This window comes from Dermochelys coriacea, chromosome 5 (assembly GCF_009764565.3).
Source record: "Dermochelys coriacea isolate rDerCor1 chromosome 5, rDerCor1.pri.v4, whole genome shotgun sequence".
NCBI classification, from domain to species: domain Eukaryota; kingdom Metazoa; phylum Chordata; order Testudines; family Dermochelyidae; genus Dermochelys; species Dermochelys coriacea.
This window is the reverse complement of record NC_050072.1, coordinates 61,373,493-61,390,649: the sequence shown is the minus strand read 5'-3', so window position 1 is coordinate 61,390,649 and position 17,157 is coordinate 61,373,493. Positions and strand designations below refer to the sequence as shown.

The following is a 17,157-nucleotide window of genomic DNA, read 5'->3' as shown; positions in this document are numbered from 1 at the left end:
GAATATTCAGTTGATGGATGGGATATACTGTACTTCTATAGTAAGCAGCAGTAGCCCTTTTAGACCCATGTGGATCCCTCCAAGTTAAATCTGACTCAGACTAAGTTATTGGTCAGAAGATTTACAGACACACACAAATTTGAGACATGCACCAACTGAAGTGAAGAAACTCCAAGTTAAAACCAGCACTTAAATAAAAAAAAAATAATCTGTCCAAGAGCATAAGCTAACAATTTATCAATGGGAATTAAGATTTTTCTCTTTTTATTGAAAAATGTTTTTATGTAACATTAAAATATCTTTAAGACTTACTTTTGAATATTTTTATTCCTAAAATTCTACCAGTCAGTAATCTTATTACTTTGTTTGTTTGTTTGTTTTTTTTTACATAGGGCTATTGAAAAACTTCTGCTAGTGCTATGTGAACTCAACATGGTCCCTTAAGAAAACTCTTAAAGTTGAAGGTCACAAGGTGGTGTTACAAAGAAAATCTGTTTAGTGAAGGTACTGTATAGTACAGTCTGTAATTAGTACATATGTACCTGGTAGGATATTTTTCAAGATTGCCCTGTTTATAAATTATATATGTTTATGAAATTCTAGTGTGAAAATTGTCATAGCTGTCATACATGTGCATTCAAAACACAATTCTCCTCCCACTGACCAGAAACAAAGGATGAAAGATAAGTTTACATTTTAAAAATTCTTTGACTTATAGGTCAGATGTTTCTAATCAAGACTATGTGAGACTTTATTCTTTAGACACCTGTTTGGAGAACCATGTAACAGCTGCTGACTTTGAATTTCAGCTTTTTTATTTTTTTAAGTTAAAAGAAAAGTTAAAAGTGATCTTGCTCAGGGTGAGCAACTACAGAAATTCATAATTTCTCTGTGGACCAGATGTACTTGGCATAATCATAGAGAAATAGGTAGATTTGGGCTCTGAATATACTGTAGATGATTGTGTTACAATATGTGAACAGGTCAGAGCAATGTAGTAGTTTATATATAACAGTATATTGTATTATATGTCATATGATGCATGGTCATAGGACATAGCAATTATTTTGATGCTAGTCTGCAGATTGTTTATATGAGTTGTTAAATGCTTAGTTACTTAACCTAAGGGTACGTTAAAGGTTATTCTACATGAGGAGTAGTCAATAAGCAGACCTTGGGCCAAATCTGGACTGCCAGAGGCTTTTTGATGGACTGCTCGGGCTGAAGCCGAGCCAGGGCTGGAGCCCTGTGGAGCCATGCCCACCTCCAAGTGCAGGGCCTCCCAGTATGGTGCAGGTGGTTGGACTGTGCTTTGGGGCGCAGTGTGTCCCTGGGCAGCTGCTTGTGCAGCCACAGCCCCACAAGCAGCATCACAGGGATGCGAGCGGGGAGTGGTGATATTTGGGGGAGGACGTCTCCACCCCTCTCCCCCAGGCAGCCTAATGTGTCTCCACTACACCCTGCCCCTCCAGACAGGGAGCGATGGGGTGTCATGTACTCATTCTACAGCCTTATCAGAGGGCAGTGCTGTCCGGGCCCTAATTCAAATTTTTCTCTGCTTTCCCTGGAGATGGTGGGGCCCTGACTGCGGGACAAGCCCCGGTATCGGCAGTGCCAACTATGTTATTAGCACCGAAACCTGTCCCATGGCCCCAAGCTCAGTGGCCGGCGCCATGGTACCTGGGGAACCCTTGAGGGGTTCATCCAACTTCCCAGGCTGCTAATCAGTGTCGGGCTATTGGCCTCGGTATCCCATCCCTCTCAGGTGCTTGAGACTTCAGAGGGTAAGACCCCACAGGTCCATGAGGACCAAGGGGAGCAAGCTGCTGGACCACCAGTGGATATGGAGTTTCCCGTAACACTGGCATCATCCTTATCGTCACCAGACAAATCTATAACGTGACACCAAAGCGCACCAGGAACTTTGAAGAGGGTCGCTTCTAACTTCAGGCAGAGGAATTGGAAGAGCCCTCTGGAAGAGCCCTCAGATTCCCTGTTTGACATCCTATACTCTTTGGCTCCTGCCAGGGTGGGGGGGGCTCTACCCCTTCATGAAGGTGTTTTCAAGATCACTAATGCCTGTGGCAGACCCCCTCTTCCCTGGCCCCATCTCTAAAAGGGCCAAATGCAAGTACTTTGTGCCAATCAAGGGCCGTGAGTACTTGTACTCCCACCCAGCCCCCAATTCTCTTGTGGTCGAGGTAGTTGAACACAAGAAGAGGCAGAGACAACCAGGGCCCACCCCCAGAAATAAAGACTCCAGGAGGCTGGATCTTTTCAGACGTAAGGCTTATTCATCTTCCAGCCTTCAGCTGAGAGTAGCCAACCACCAAGCCCTCCTTGGCTGATATGACTTCAATATGTGGCAAGCCATGGCCAAGTTTGAAGGGTCGCTCCCCAAGGCTTTCAAAAGTTCCGAGCGATCTATGATGAGGTCATGACCGCAGCCAGATCAGCCCTCCAAGTGGTGTCAAACGCTGCTGCTGCTGCTGCCTGCATCATGGCTTCCACTATCTCCAGGTGGCGAGTTTCTTGGCTGCTCCTCTCTGGGTTGTCCACCAAGACCCAGCAGTCTATGCAGGACCTGCCCTTAAATGGCTGGGCCCTATTTGTAGAGCAAACAGAAAACAAATTGCATGGCCTTAAAGACTCGCGCACCACCATGAAGACCATCAGTCTCTACGTCCTAGCCCTGGCACATAAGCCGTTCAAACCACAGCAGCCACAGGGTCGGGGAGCCAGCCTTGGCAGGACCAGCCCCATAAACAAGTCAAGGGCTACAAGTGCCATCCCAGCCACCTGCCTCTACCCTCTGCCCAGTCGGGTTCGATCTGGAATAAGCAGGGGGCTAAAAGGTGTTTTGAGGGTGCACCCAAGAACAAACTACCAGACCATTCCCCGGATCTGTCTTTCTGAGTGTTCTCCTTTCCCTCTTCCTCCCTGCCGAGTCAGCTATAACCTCAGACTGGTGGGTCCTCAGCACAGTGGAACAGGGTTATACCCTCCTGTTCCTTTCTACCCTCCCCCTTGCTCCCCTCCCTGGATCGGGGAGCCTGGTATACTGCCCTCAACTTGAAGGGTGCATACTTCCACATAGCGATCTTTCAAGGACACAGACACTTCCTCCAGTTTACGGGGGGGCCCCACCACTACCAGTTTACGGTCCTCTCATTTGGCTGGTGACAGCACCAAGGGTGTTTACCAAGTGCATGTAGGTGGTAGCGGCTGACCTCAGGTGCAGGGGTATCCAGATCTACCCGTACTTCGATGACTGACTGGCTTGTCAAAGGCAGCTCCAGGTCTCAAGTTCAAAGGGATGTCATGGTGCTTCAAGCTACATGCTGCGCTCTGGGCCTACTGATGAAGGACAAAAAGTCGACGTTAGTGCCAGTGCAGAGAATAGAGTTCATCGGAGCGGTCCTTGACTCGACCTGTGCCAGGCCATTCCTGCTGCTGGAAAGGTTCCACACATTGACAAACCTCATAGCAGAAGTCTCTGCATTCCCTCTGACTACTGCCAGAGTCTGTCTGCGCCTGCTGGGCCACATGGAAGCATGCAGTTAGGTGGTCTGCCATACCAGGCTCCGGATGTGGCCCCTGCAACAATGGCTGGCGACGGTCTATTCCCAGTTCTGAGACCCCCTGGAATAGATTGTTACCAAAGATCGATACTTGCTTCCCTGCAGTGGTGGACCGACCGCAGAACTGTCCTGGAAGGGGTTCCATTCGACAACCCTCCCCACTCCATCGAGTTGGTGTTGGACGTCTCTATTTCGGCTTGGGGGGGTGCATATCGGTGTCCTCCAGACCCGGGGGATGTGGTCCCCGGACAAAGCGTGGTTGCACTTTCAGATGAGATGGAGTAGCTGATTTAAGAGAAGCATACTGTAATGGAACAACTGAACTAAAAATAGGTTTAGTCGGAACTCATCCAACATAGCTGTCACTGCACTCAGTTTTAAGTGGTTAAATTACAAAAAAAACAATGGATTAAGCTTTTAAAATCTTGAATATAATATAAGTTCCTAGCTGCCTCATCATCCTATTTCTTGAGTTTTGTAATTTTTTGCTTTATATAAAAGTTGTAAAAATGCAGTAAAATTAATTAAAGAAAAAATAAATTTGTGAATTCGTTAATGGAAATCTGCAGGGAAATCTTTTACTACCTTTTTATCTTTTCTCTATCAATTTTTCCTTACCTTCTATTATGAAATATATTCTGCCTTTTTGAGAAGAATCTTAAATGTACAATACAAAATTGGTTAGATGCAAGCAATTTGTTTAAGATGGTAATAAGACAAATAGCATGCATTGTTTACACTAAAAAAGAAAAGGAGTACTTGTGGCACCTTAGAGACTAACAAATTTATTAGAGCATAAGCTTTCGTGAGGTACAGCTCACTTCATCGGATGCATTTCGTGAGCTGTAGCTCACGAAAGCTTATGCTCTAATAAATTTGTTAGTCTCTAAGGTGACACAAGTACTATTTTTCTTTTTGCCAATACAGACTAACACGGCTGCTACTCTGAAACCTGTCATTGTTTACACTGTTGCACTTCTTGTGTGATTACACGATGCACTCGAAGCTTATTATGTAAGGAATAACACAGGACATGATGTTCAGTTGTACGATATTTATGAACACACACACTTTTAGGCATGAAACCAAAAGCTAAGTGCCTTCAGCATTACAGAATTTCATATAATATCCTTACTGTAGTTTTTTATTACAGCGGGGAGGAGGGACATCTTTCAGCATCACAATTGCTGATTGACACCCAAAAGAGATTTACCATACAAAGGAGAGAAAGTAGGAAGTCATAGTCTGGGCTATAAATTATAGGAGACTTTGACAACATATCTTTGGTACCATTTCCTTCTCCATCTTTTAACACCTGTGGCTCTATTCCTCCCTGTAATGGGGTCCTTGACACCTTGATGTCATGCAGTGGAGTCCCTCATTAATACCCTTGCTTCATACTCAAATCACCCAGAAGATACTGCTGTCATATTACTACATGAAGCATTCCACTCTGAAGTTGAGGGAAATTATCTCCACTATACTTCCTTCATCTGCTGATACGGAGAATGGCAGCTTGAGATGGATTTTAAATTCTGATTTCCCTGCCTTTTCCTATGGCATTTCATTTGTTTTGTTATCACAAGGTCTCCTGTCACAATTAGCAAAATTTGTAAGGACTTGGTGCAACTTAAGTGATTAGGCACCACTTTTGCCAACTTTTTCTGAAACAATTCTTCATTAGAAAGTATTCAGAGTAGCAGCCGTGTTAGTCTGTATTCGCAAAAAGAAAAGGAGTACTTGTGGCACCTTAGAGACTAACAAATTTATTAGAGCATAAGCTTTCGTGAGCTACAGCTCACTTCATCGGATGCATTTGGTGGAAAAATAGAAAGTAGAAATTCTCCTTTAGATGTTGAGGTTGAAATGTTTGCCAGCTGCAATACTCTTCATTGCCTCATGACCAGGAACTTCCTGTAAATTGCAGTAAATGCTATACTTTCATCTGGAATTTGAGATGTCTGTTTCCATAAAATTTTCCTAAGACGAGGATAAGCAAAATTAAGAAGAGCCTTGGGAATGAAGAAATAGCTCCTGCCATGACGACTGTTCTTTCATTTCCTCTAAAGCTCCTTCAGTACATGTATAAATGTAGTGCCATAAGAAGTCATGAATAATTTCTTTTTAAAAGAGATTTTCATTTTATTATACGTTACAAAACATCTATGGTACTATATAAGTAAAGAGTGCCATCCACAAATAAAGGACTCTTAACTTGTATCTAAATGCTTACAATACAAGACTAATAGGATGAGATTACAAACTGAGGAATGCTGAGGGAACATAAAGATGAAGACTTCTGCAGGGCAAATAGTTGGAAAAATTATTCATAAATATATGTGACATTGGAATTACAATAATGGTCAAGTCAAAACTTGCACCAGTTTTTGTTTCCTGTTCCAAGATCATTTGGGCAGCTATTTTTGTTTACGCTAATTTTGTAGAGGAGCTTGTATTTGTGTATAAATGCACATATTCACATACCAATAAGCATATTTGTGCTTGAATAACCATACTCTGGAGATGGTTACTTTGTCCGCTAACATACAATACTGGCTTTATGTGTTTGGGTGTGAAGGTATTTGTTACCAGGAAAAAAAAACTCTGGCTTCCTTAAAATATACAAGCAACTTTGACTCCAACATCAGTAAAAGCAGCACTGGGGAAGAGGTCAGGTAGACTGGATAGGAGAAGTGATGTGTATACATGTTCTGTTCCATTCCAAGAACACAGAACAAAGATGAATTGGATAAAATATGATAAATTTTAAAGTAGCAAAGTTATATATCAAATATTGTTTTAAGGTGTAATCAAATGCAACAGAAAAGACTGTGACCTCACTTGGAGAAAAAATGCATATGTGCACATAAGGAATGGTAGTTGGTGACATGATATAAAATGGGGACGAATAGATTTAATCCATGAAATCGTATCAAATAATTGGCAAAACAGCAGAGAACACTGTCCTGGAATATTTAAGGACTCCTAAAGTGGCTGCAAACTATCTTTCAGGCAGACTAAGAAGAGTTAGCTATATAATTAGTGGAGTGAACTGTCAAGGGAGTGTGGAATTGAATATATTGCAGTTGATGTGCTTCCCTAACAGCTAAAACTAAACGTATATATTTAGTGGGTCATTGACATAAATGGAAGTTTTTCCTGAGTAAGGAATGTGTATTTTCAGTAGAACTTGGCCCAGTGGTGTGAATAGGAGCATCCTTATTAAACTCCTGAGTGAGCACAGGGCTAGATCTTGGCCATTGGATGTAGCTAATATGGCATATTCAAGTTCTACTGACTGCAAGCTTTCATTTAAAAAACAAAACAGTAAATTTCTGGTATTCATGGTTGTAAATATCACTTTGGAATTGTGAACGAAATATAAAAACGCAATGACATATGCCTGCATCTACAGACAGCTTGAAACAGTAACTCTGGGAGGTGTGAACTCCTCTGCTTCCATCCATCTTTTAGGATCAACTGTAAGCCTAATGATGACATGGCAAATGTTAGCATTAGCTATTTTGTGATTGATCATTTCAACAGCTAGAATTGAAAAAGAGCTGGGAGTGAAGATTGTGAAGAATTGGGAAGCTGCTGTAAGGAGAGAAAGGAAGAAAAGAGACAGGGAAGAAGGAGAGAAACATTGAAAGGGTGGTGAAGGAAGAGAAACAAAGGACAGAAATACCAGCATGTGACAGGGTTCACTCATGGCTAGTGGCACCTCATCCTGGGGATTAGCTCTGGCCAGGCATTGTGCCCTCTTCTAGCGGTGTCTCTCCTATTGTTCTCTCATCCTGCAGACCCCTCTTGCTCAGGGAACTGCAGCCTCCTCTTTGTGACTTGACCTCTGCACAGGTCATTCCATGGTTCCCACTTCTGGGGGTATGTAATAAACCTTTCCAGAACAAATCAGGCTGTCCTCTGCCTAGTTAGTGCTACATCCCCAGTGGCCAGTAGGGGAACCGAGGCCCTCCAGTCATCAGCCAAGGCCTGCACTGTCCTGCCTTGCTACTTTCCCCCAGAGCCTCTTCTAGCTTCCTGGGTTTCCCACTCTCTGGGCTCACCAGCCTCCCAACTTCCTCCTCTCAGAGCAAATGCATCCGATGAAGTGAGCTGTAGCTCACGAAAGCTTATGCTCTAATAAATTTGTTAGTCTCTAAGGTGCCACAAGTACTCCTTTTCTTTTTCCTCTCAGAGAGTGGCTGCAGCCTGCTTTCTTGTTTCTCTTCTCAGCCTCTGGATTTTATACAGGTACTTCCTGTTCCTGTCCAGCTGAGCCTCATTTCGTCAATCCCTGGCTCCTCCTCCAGATGAAGCTTGGGGAATTAACTGGCCTATCTGGCCACCTTAACCCTTAAGCCTTGCATGGGATGGATGCCCCATCACACAGCCGTTGTCCTAAATGTGAGAGTATTTTCTTTTGAATAACGCTGAATATCACAATAAGATGCTGAGCAAATAATAAATGTTAAAAGTTAAATTACTACATAAAGAACATAATCAATTTTTTTTGTTTTTTGTTTTGCAGAGGTGTAATTGAAATCAGGTAGGAGTTCTGCTGGGGATTCAGAGTGATGTATCATCCTAAATTTATATCCAAACCCATAGAAGTGAAATTTACCCTTCTTCATAGAATGTCCTAAATCCATTCCCCTATTTTCATTAAAACTAAGAATGATATTTGTACTTATGTAGACAGATGCTATGTCACCTTGTCCTTTCTATTTTCCCCATGGCAGCTCTTTAAAGGCATCTCAGTTATGACCTGCTTTACCGCTCTTAAACTAGTCCTAGCTGTGTCGGAGAATAGATTGATAATCATGGTGGATTGAGTGGTGAATGATTTTGTAATGTGGACAGTCATCCATGAAGTAGGTTTCAGAGTAGCAGCCGTGTTAGTCTGTATTCGCAAAAAGAAAAGGAGTACTTGTGGCACCTTAGAGACTAACAAATTTATTAGAGCATAAGCTTTCGTGAGCTACAGCTCACTTCATCGGATGCATTTGGTGGAAAAAACAGAGGAGAGATTTATATACACACACACAGAGAACATGAAACAATGGGTTTATCATACACACTGTAAGGAGAGTGATCACTTAAGATAAGCCATCACCAACAGCAGGGGGGGGAAGGAGGAAAACCTTTCATGGTGACAAGCAGGTAGGCTAATTCCAGCAGTTAACAAGAATATCAGAGGAACAGTGGGGGGGTGGGGTGGGAGGGAGAAATACCATGGGGAAATAGTTTTACTTTGTGTAATGACTCATCCATTCCCAGTCTCTGTTCAAGCCTAAGTTAATTGTATCCAGTTTGCAAATTAATTCCAATTCAGCAGTCTCTCGTTGGAGTCTGTTTTTGAAGCTTTTTTGTTGAAGTATAGCCACTCTTAGGTCTGTAATCAAGTGACCAGAGAGATTGAAGTGTTCTCCAACTGGTTTTTGAATGTTATAATTCTTGACGTCTGATTTGTGTCCATTCATTCTTTTACGTAGAGACTGTCCAGTTTGGCCAATGTACATGGCAGAGGGGCATTGCTGGCACATGATGGCATATATCACATTGGTAGATGCGCAGGTGAACGAGCCTCTGATAGTGTGGCTGATGTGATTAGGCCCTATGATGGTATCCCCTGAATAGATATGTGGACAGAGTTGGCAACGGGCTTTGTTGCAAGGATAGGTTCCTGGGTTAGTGGTTCTGTTGTGTGGTGTGTGGTTGCTGGTGAGTATTTGCTTCAGATTGGGGGGCTGTCTGTAAGCAAGGACTGGTCTGTCTCCCAAGATCTGAGAGAGCGATGGCTCGTCCTTCAGGATAGGTTGTAGATCCTTGATGATGCGTTGGAAAGGTTTTAGTTGGGGGCTGAAGGTGATGGCTAGTGGCGTTCTGTTGTTTTCTTTGTTGGGCCTGTCCTGTAGTAGGTGACTTCTGGGTACTCTTCTGGCTCTGTCAATCTGTTTCTTCACTTCAGCAGGTGGGTATTGTAGTTGTAGGAATGCATGATAGAGATCTTGTAGGTGTTTGTCTCTGTCTGAGGGGTTGGAGCAAATGCGGTTATATCGTAGCGCTTGGCTGTAGACAATAGATCGAGTGGTATGATCTGGATGAAAGCTAGAGGCATGTAGGTAGGAATAGCGGTCAGTAGGTTTCCGATATAGGGTGGTGTTTATGTGACCATCGCTTATTAGCACCGTAGTGTCCAGGAAGTGGATCTCTTGTGTGGACTGGTCCAGGCTGAGGTTGATGGTGGGATGGAAATTGTTGAAATCATGATGGAATTCCTCAAGAGCTTCTTTTCCATGGGTCCAGATGATGAAGATGTCATCAATGTAGCGCAAGTAGAGTAGGGGCATTAGGGGACGAGAGCTGAGGAAACGTTGTTCTAAGTCAGCCATAAAAATGTTGGCATACTGTGGGGCCATGCGGGTACCCATCGTAGTGTCGCTGATTTGAAGGTATACATTGTCACCAAATGTGAAATAGTTATGGGTCAGGACAAAGTCACAAAGTTCTGCCACCAGGTTAGCCGTGACAGTATCGGGGATACTGTTCCTGACGGCTTGTAGTCCATCTTTGTGTGGAATGTTGGTGTAGAGGGCTTCTACATCCATAGTGGCTAGGATGGTGTTTTTAGGAAGATCACCAATGGACTGTAGTTTCCTCAGGAAATCGGTGGTGTCTCGAAGATAGCTGGGAGTGCTGGTAACGAAGGGCCTGAGGAGGGAGTCTACATAGCCAGACAATCCTGCTGTCAGGGTGCCAATGCCTGAGATGATGGGGCGTCCAGGATTTCCAGGTTTATGGATCTTGGGTAGCAGATAGAATACCCCAGGTCGGGGCTCCAGGGGTGTGTCTGTGCGGATTTGTTCTTGTGCTTTTTCAGGGAGTTTCTTGAGCAAATGCTGTAGTTTCTTTTGGTAACTCTCAGTGGGATCAGAGGGTAATGGCTTGTAGAAAGTGGTGTTGGAGAGCTGCCTAGTAGCCTCTTGTTCATACTCCGACGTATGGTATTTCTCCCTCCCACCCCACCCCCCACTATTCCTCTGATATTCTTGTTAACTGCTGGAATTAGCCTACCTGCTTGTCACCATGAAAGGTTTTCCTCCTTCCCCCCCCCTGCTGTTGGTGATGGCTTATCTTAAGTGATCACTCTCCTTACAGTGTGTATGATAAACCCATTGTTTCATGTTCTCTGTGTGTGTGTATATAAATCTCTCCTCTGTTTTTTCCACCAAATGCATCCGATGAAGTGAGCTGTAGCTCACGAAAGCTTATGCTCTAATAAATTTGTTAGTCTCTAAGGTGCCACAAGCACTCCTTTTCTTTATCCATGAAGTAGTATCTCATTTACTACACCAAGCTGATTTTGACTCCTGCAGTACCTTTTGATTGGCCTGCTTATCCCTATGAACATTATTGGTCGCCATCTTAGTATCTGTCAGGAAAAATAAGGTTTGGTATATTTTACTTGTAATGTGTTATTGGGGATAAAAGTTAAAATGCTGAGTGAGGGTTAAATCAAATACAGAGATATTATAATAGAAATCAATATGGTGTAGAATTTCAAGATCAAAAATATGTGCACCAGGTGTTACCATGTCACTAGGAAAGCTCTACTATGAGAGAACAACACAGTAATAGGGCATGATCATGTTCCTTTGTCACTGAGGTTGCTTGGGAAGGAGAACAAATGAAAGAAGGCAGAGAAGAATAGTATGATGGAGGAAATCCATTTACTAGCCAAAAATGAAATGAGAGCCCTTATATCAGTCCTATATTCTAATTAATAAAGAGAAAGTTGAATGCAAGAATTTTCTCAGTATGGAACTCTAAAACCTGTTTGCAATTAAGTATAAAAATACCACATTTAGACACCTATTTGCCTATTTTGTCATTTATTTTGAGGTTCTTTCATGGTAGGCTTTTATTGTCTTGGATTATTATGGCTACTTAAAGTAGAATCATTTAAAGTTAATCAAAGTTACTTTGTCCTGTGTATGGGGTAAGTCAAGCACCATGGGACAGACAGACGTCATGTACTGTATTTCAAAAATATTTTACAAGTTGAGATTTCCAATAGAAAGAGCCTTAGTTAGTTTATATTTCTTCCTATTGGCTAATAACACTTTGAAGTCTGATACTGCGTTATACAAAATGTGTGGGGGTTTTTTAGTCTAGCCTCTCTAACTGGCCAGAAGTAGAGCTAGGCAGGAAACTATTGTGCTGTCCCGTGAGAATTTAGGAGATTTCAACATTTTTTTCCCATTCCCCAAATCAGGATGAAAAGTGAATATCTCAAAAAAATTCAATAAAAAAAATGGAATTGGTTCAATTGAAAAATTGTGTTATGATTCTGATCGTTTTTAACTATAAATTACGTTTAATTTCAAAATGAAAAGTTGTTTCAACCCAAAAATGGAACTTTTTCATTTTGAAATAATGGAACTTATTGACCATTTTCAAACTTAATTCAAAATTTTTTCAAAACAGGAAATTTGACAAAACTAACTTTTTCCTACAGACAGGAAGAAAAAGTTCTATGGCCTGTGTTATACAGGAGGTCAGACTAGATTCAATGGTTCCCTCTGGCCTTGGAATCTATTAATCTATGAGCAGTTTTGGTTTCGATAAATTGGTGTTTTCTGATGAAAAAACATTTTGTTAGGAAATTCTTGACCTGCTGTATCCAGAAGCCCATTGATTCTTAGTATCTTAATTTACTTTTTTTCCTTATGTAAATTTTCATACTATGCTTTAATTGACTCACATAAGCTCTAAATAGAATGCTGATTATACAATCCAGTGGTTCATCAGAGAAATCAGTTGCTTTTAAACTTGATCCATGTGAAACAGTGAATTATGCTACCAAGTTTACTTTGAAGACAAGTCAGCCAGGGGAAAAAGCTTGCAGCTCAGATGACTTTGTGGAAGCTTATTTGTCTGGAACGTGTTTTCAGAAGTCAAATGGTCAGCTTTCTTAGGTTATTGTTCAAGAGGGTGAAAATGTACCTTCTGTGTTCCTTAAAGTTCGATTACATCATTGGTTGTCTGCGAATTTTTGCATGATTTAGTTGGTGAATTTTAGAAATATGAAATTATCAGAAATCTCATCTTCTGCAACCACTTCTTTTACGTTCTTCTTTTTTCCTAATTAAGTGTGTGGGGATGGGTAATTCACAATGTGCATTTTTCATCTCTTTCATGTTCCTTCAATCAGTTAGGTGCAGTTTATGAATCATCTTTTAGTAGAAAATGCTGGGTTCTTTTAACACAACTACAGTTGTTGGTTTGCTAATCCTGAGAGTCAATCTATACTAAACAAGAAGCTAACTCTTGGCAGCTTCAGTTAAAATTAAAACATGTGCTTTAATGTAGAGATTGTCAAGAGTGGAAATGATGTTTGTCCAGCTGGACAGCTTTCTTTTGTAGTTACTAAATGAAAGTTGAGATTCTGTCTCCTCCTTGAAAGCTTCTGTGTCAAGAAGGTAATTTGGACTGTTTGTGGTTTGACAGGGATTATTAAAATCAGATGAAGTAAGGGAAGCAAGTGTGAGAAAGCAAAATTGACACTGACACTCTCTATTATTTGCAGCTTGGATCATGATGACTATGTTGATACGATGGATTCTAAATGTGAGATTCACTGTTATATGTTAAGCGGCAAATATGGTAAAATGCAGTTATAGTAATGGATTTTCTGACAACACTGAAAGAGCCAGTTGTTTATTTTCACTTTGGGAGTGGTGGGGGGAAAGTTACGGGAGAATGTCAGTTCTTCCCTTGTGAAAAGATTTAACAAACAACACGTTATCCTTCTTTTGAGTTCATAGAGCTGGCAAGTATACTTCAAAGGGAATAATACTGAGGATTAGGAACTGAAGGAACGGGTCATAAGATTTTTTTTATTGACTTGAATTTTGGTAAGAAATTTCTAGCATAAATATTTTTGCATAAAATGAGCTCTAATATTAAAGATTGTCTATTACAGGTCAATTTTCCATGACTGGCATCATGTTGTTTTTAAATAACAATCTTTTTCTGCCACTTTTAGATACTATTTAAAAACTCAAATTATTGCTGTTATGCATACAGCTGAATTTGTAGATATTGAAAACTTATTAACTGCACATTGTATGTATGTTTAGGTGTCTAATCATATATTATGTATCATTTAGTCAAATTAATTTGTGTAATCTATTTGATATATAGTAAGTATTCAATATATAATACTATGTATACAATAAATAAATCAATACAAAAGAAATATGGTGTATCTTATTGTAGAACACCAGATGGGTACAACCTGAATCTTTACATGCACTGTATATTTTTAGTCAAAATATGCATCAAATTGAGCTAATAAGTTGTAGTTTATTATTTCTATGGCAATAGCATGTAGAGGCCACATCTGAGGCCAGGTTCCATTTGTGCTAGGCACTAAATATGCTAATGGACAGTCCCTATCCTGAAGAGATTACTAAGCAAGTACTGGGCAGACAAAAGATGCGAAAAAGGAATAGTATCATCCCCATTTTACAGATGGGAAACTTTAACACACAGCAATCAGGTGACTTCCCAAAGGTCAGACAAGAAATCCATGGCAGAGCTAACAATTGAACCCAGATTTCTTGAGTCCCAATTCAGTCCCAATTCCCAACTTATCCACAGTACCATCTGCAAAACATTTAACTGTTGAATCCCAAGTATCTCAACCTTTATAATAATACAGTACTTGTGTAGTGATTTACATTTTCCAAGTATTGTACAATCATGAATACTCTTAAACAAGCCTTCGAGTCAGTATTTGCTATTATCACTATTATACAGTATGAAAACTGAGACAGCAGTTATGTGACTTGCTCAAGGCCACAAGTCACTGACAAAGGTGCAGTGAGAATGTGTGAATACATTGTGTTCGGGTCACAGCTCATTACAATCTAGGTGTAGTTCTATTGATGAGGGAAAAATTGCTGATGGAGGTAACGCTCCTTCCCATGAACTGGAACTTTAGAGTTTTGTGGGTGTGAAGAGGTGCTCTGGGACTGGGTGGTGGACAGGAAGGGATGGGCACATTTGTGGGGAATGGCAATAACAGAATGGAGAGAGAGGGACAGGAAGCAGGCTGCTCCTTCTCTCATACCCAAGCTTCTGCTGGGTCCTAGTGATATTGCAGTCCTCTCTCCCCCTTGATCCCTTTTTTAGACATTACCACAGTGTTGCTCAACTGATGGGGTAACTGTGTACATAGTTGTATTATGTTAACTCTATAGCCTCTGTATAGCATAAAATTGGTAGAAGCATAACTTTTTTTCATATTGAGAGAGTGAGATACTCAGTTTTAAGGCAAATTGGAAGCATTTGTTTGCACTGAGTGTAATTTTCAGGCAATACTACTGAATATCAAGGCATCTTATATTTGCATTTCATTCTAGGTTCAGTAAAACATTTAATGTTATTAGTGGTGGATATTGTCTCAATCCCCTTCTCGCCCCCTCAAAAGTGTTAATTTCTCTAAACACGGAGCCTCCTGTCCTGTAGGATGCTTAAATAACGTGAATTAAATGTCTTTTGTGTTTGATATTATATTGGGGTCCATGAACTCTGATTGTATGGTTATGAAATTTTCCACATACAATTTAAAGTTTTATAATTGATTGAAGTTAAGTGTCAAAAAGAAAACCTTTTGGAATATGTAACTAATAGGATGTTGTTCTTGAGTGCTGGCAGATGAGTGTTCCATTCAGATGTGTGCGTGCCCAGCATGCCAAAGCTGGAGAACTTTGTGTAGTGGAACCTATCAGAACAGTGCATGCGATCCATGTCTTCTCATTTCGTCTGCTGATTTCCCACTGCCCTGATTCCTTCCGCCCCTCCCGCCAGTTCTTTATCACCACCCAGAGCCTGAGACAGAGCACCCCGTGTGGTTTTTCCTCACTCTTACTGCGTTACAGCAAGATTTTTTTGTGTGCTTTGTAAATAGTTAGTATTAGCTTAGTAGTACCCTTTAGTTAGTTAAAATTATTTCAGTTTAGTAGTTTAATTGTTTTTTAATTTAGTAAACCTGGTGATATGACATCACCAGGCTTTAAGCACTAGCCTTTGGGGTGGCTACCCTGAATAGTGACCCCCACACTCTATGCTTTTGCCTAGGAGAGGGGCACATTAAAGAAAAGTGCAGTATCTGCTGGTTGTTCAAAAAGAGAATGCAAGTTGCCAGAGACCTAATCCTCAAGAAATACCTCATGGAACAAGCCATGAGGCCCACTTCAGCTCTGGGATCTTTTCACAGATCATCCAGCCCCTTAAACTACTTCAGAACTGGGACTGGTTCCTGTTAGACTCACATTCTTATCTGCAGAGAAGAAGGGACTGCGCTCTTACCCCTGGACCTCTGAGGAAGAGAACTCACAAACTTGTTTGGAGCTATTCTAGGGCTCAGAAAGATTCTTCCTTTTCTTCTAAGAGGAGTGCAGAAACTTCTCAAGTGTCCAAGACAGAGCAGGGCCATCTACCCTCTTCCCAGTACTGAGGTGAGAACATCAGGTGAGTACCATATTGTTGACTCCAGTACCATCAACAGAACATAGATTGAGTCCAGGACAAACAGCATGAGTTTTGGTCCCAACTGACCCCACAGTCACATGAGGCAGCATCTTTTCGTTCTTGGCTCTCCTCTGATATAGGAGTCCTCAGTTGTGGAAGTACCCTCTGCAGTCCCGCGCCTGTCCGAGTTGATTGCCCTGGACTATGCAGTGTTACTGCTGTCTACCTGGCTACGTAATCAGTACTGAGGAAAAGAGGTGACTCCAGTTCCATCATCAGGATTGAGACAGCCTTCTTTAGTACTGTTACTGTCTTCAGCTCCAATTATAGCATCAGTCTTATCGTTCAGTTCTGAGCCATTTTTTTGAACAGGGCACTGACCTCTGCATCAATACTGATGGCCTTTTCGGTAGTGTGGTCTCAACATCCTGAGTGGCATCTTTGGCACCTATTACCATACTGATTTTGGTATCAGTGCTGTCTTCTTACTGGACTTTGGGCAGACCGGGATGATTGGTGGTCCCTATAGGTCTGGCTTCTCCACTGCCTCTGGATTATTTGCAGGCTTCCTCACAGTCAGGTCTGGAATATTCTTCTCCTCTCCATCTCTTTCCAGGTATTGATCATGGAAGTTTTCTAGACTGCCTCTGGAGGAGCAGCATCAACACCAAGACAGACACTGTTCCCACAGCAGGGATAGGACTTATTGGTCCAGCACATACTGGCCTCTTATACACTATTCATTTCTTCAATCATCCCCTGGGAATGCCTGGGGTGCCTCCCAATCATTGACTCATTCCAGAGCAAGGTCACCTAATCCTTCCATTGTCCCACCTCCTGACACATCTAATTTGGAGATACAAACTGAAATAGCTCCTACAGAATCACTAATATAGCAGAGCAACTTACTAGCACAGGAACAATCCTTGCCTTCAGAAGGGTCCACGTGTTCCATTTCCTCTGTCATCCTCCTCACCAGAAGATTCCACTATCCTGGATTCATTTTCTCCTATTTCTGAAGACGTTAGGTCTC

The 17,157-nt window shown here is 41.5% G+C and overlaps 1 protein-coding gene across 8 annotated transcripts in view; it reads left to right on the top strand.

Moving 5' to 3' along the window:
* KIAA0825 (KIAA0825 ortholog) overlaps positions 1 to 17,157 on the top strand; it is a 423,444-nt gene that overhangs the window by 38,507 nt on the left and 367,780 nt on the right. For 3 of the 8 annotated variants that reach the window (XM_043514586.1, XM_038403487.2, XM_043514583.1), the window contains exon 2: positions 393 to 504. The exons of 4 other annotated variants lie outside the window; for them this stretch is intronic. The gene's annotated coding sequence lies outside the window, so the exon portion shown is untranslated. The remainder of the gene's footprint in view (positions 1 to 392; positions 505 to 17,157) is intronic. One more of the 8 variants, XM_043514582.1, reaches the window with a different exon arrangement.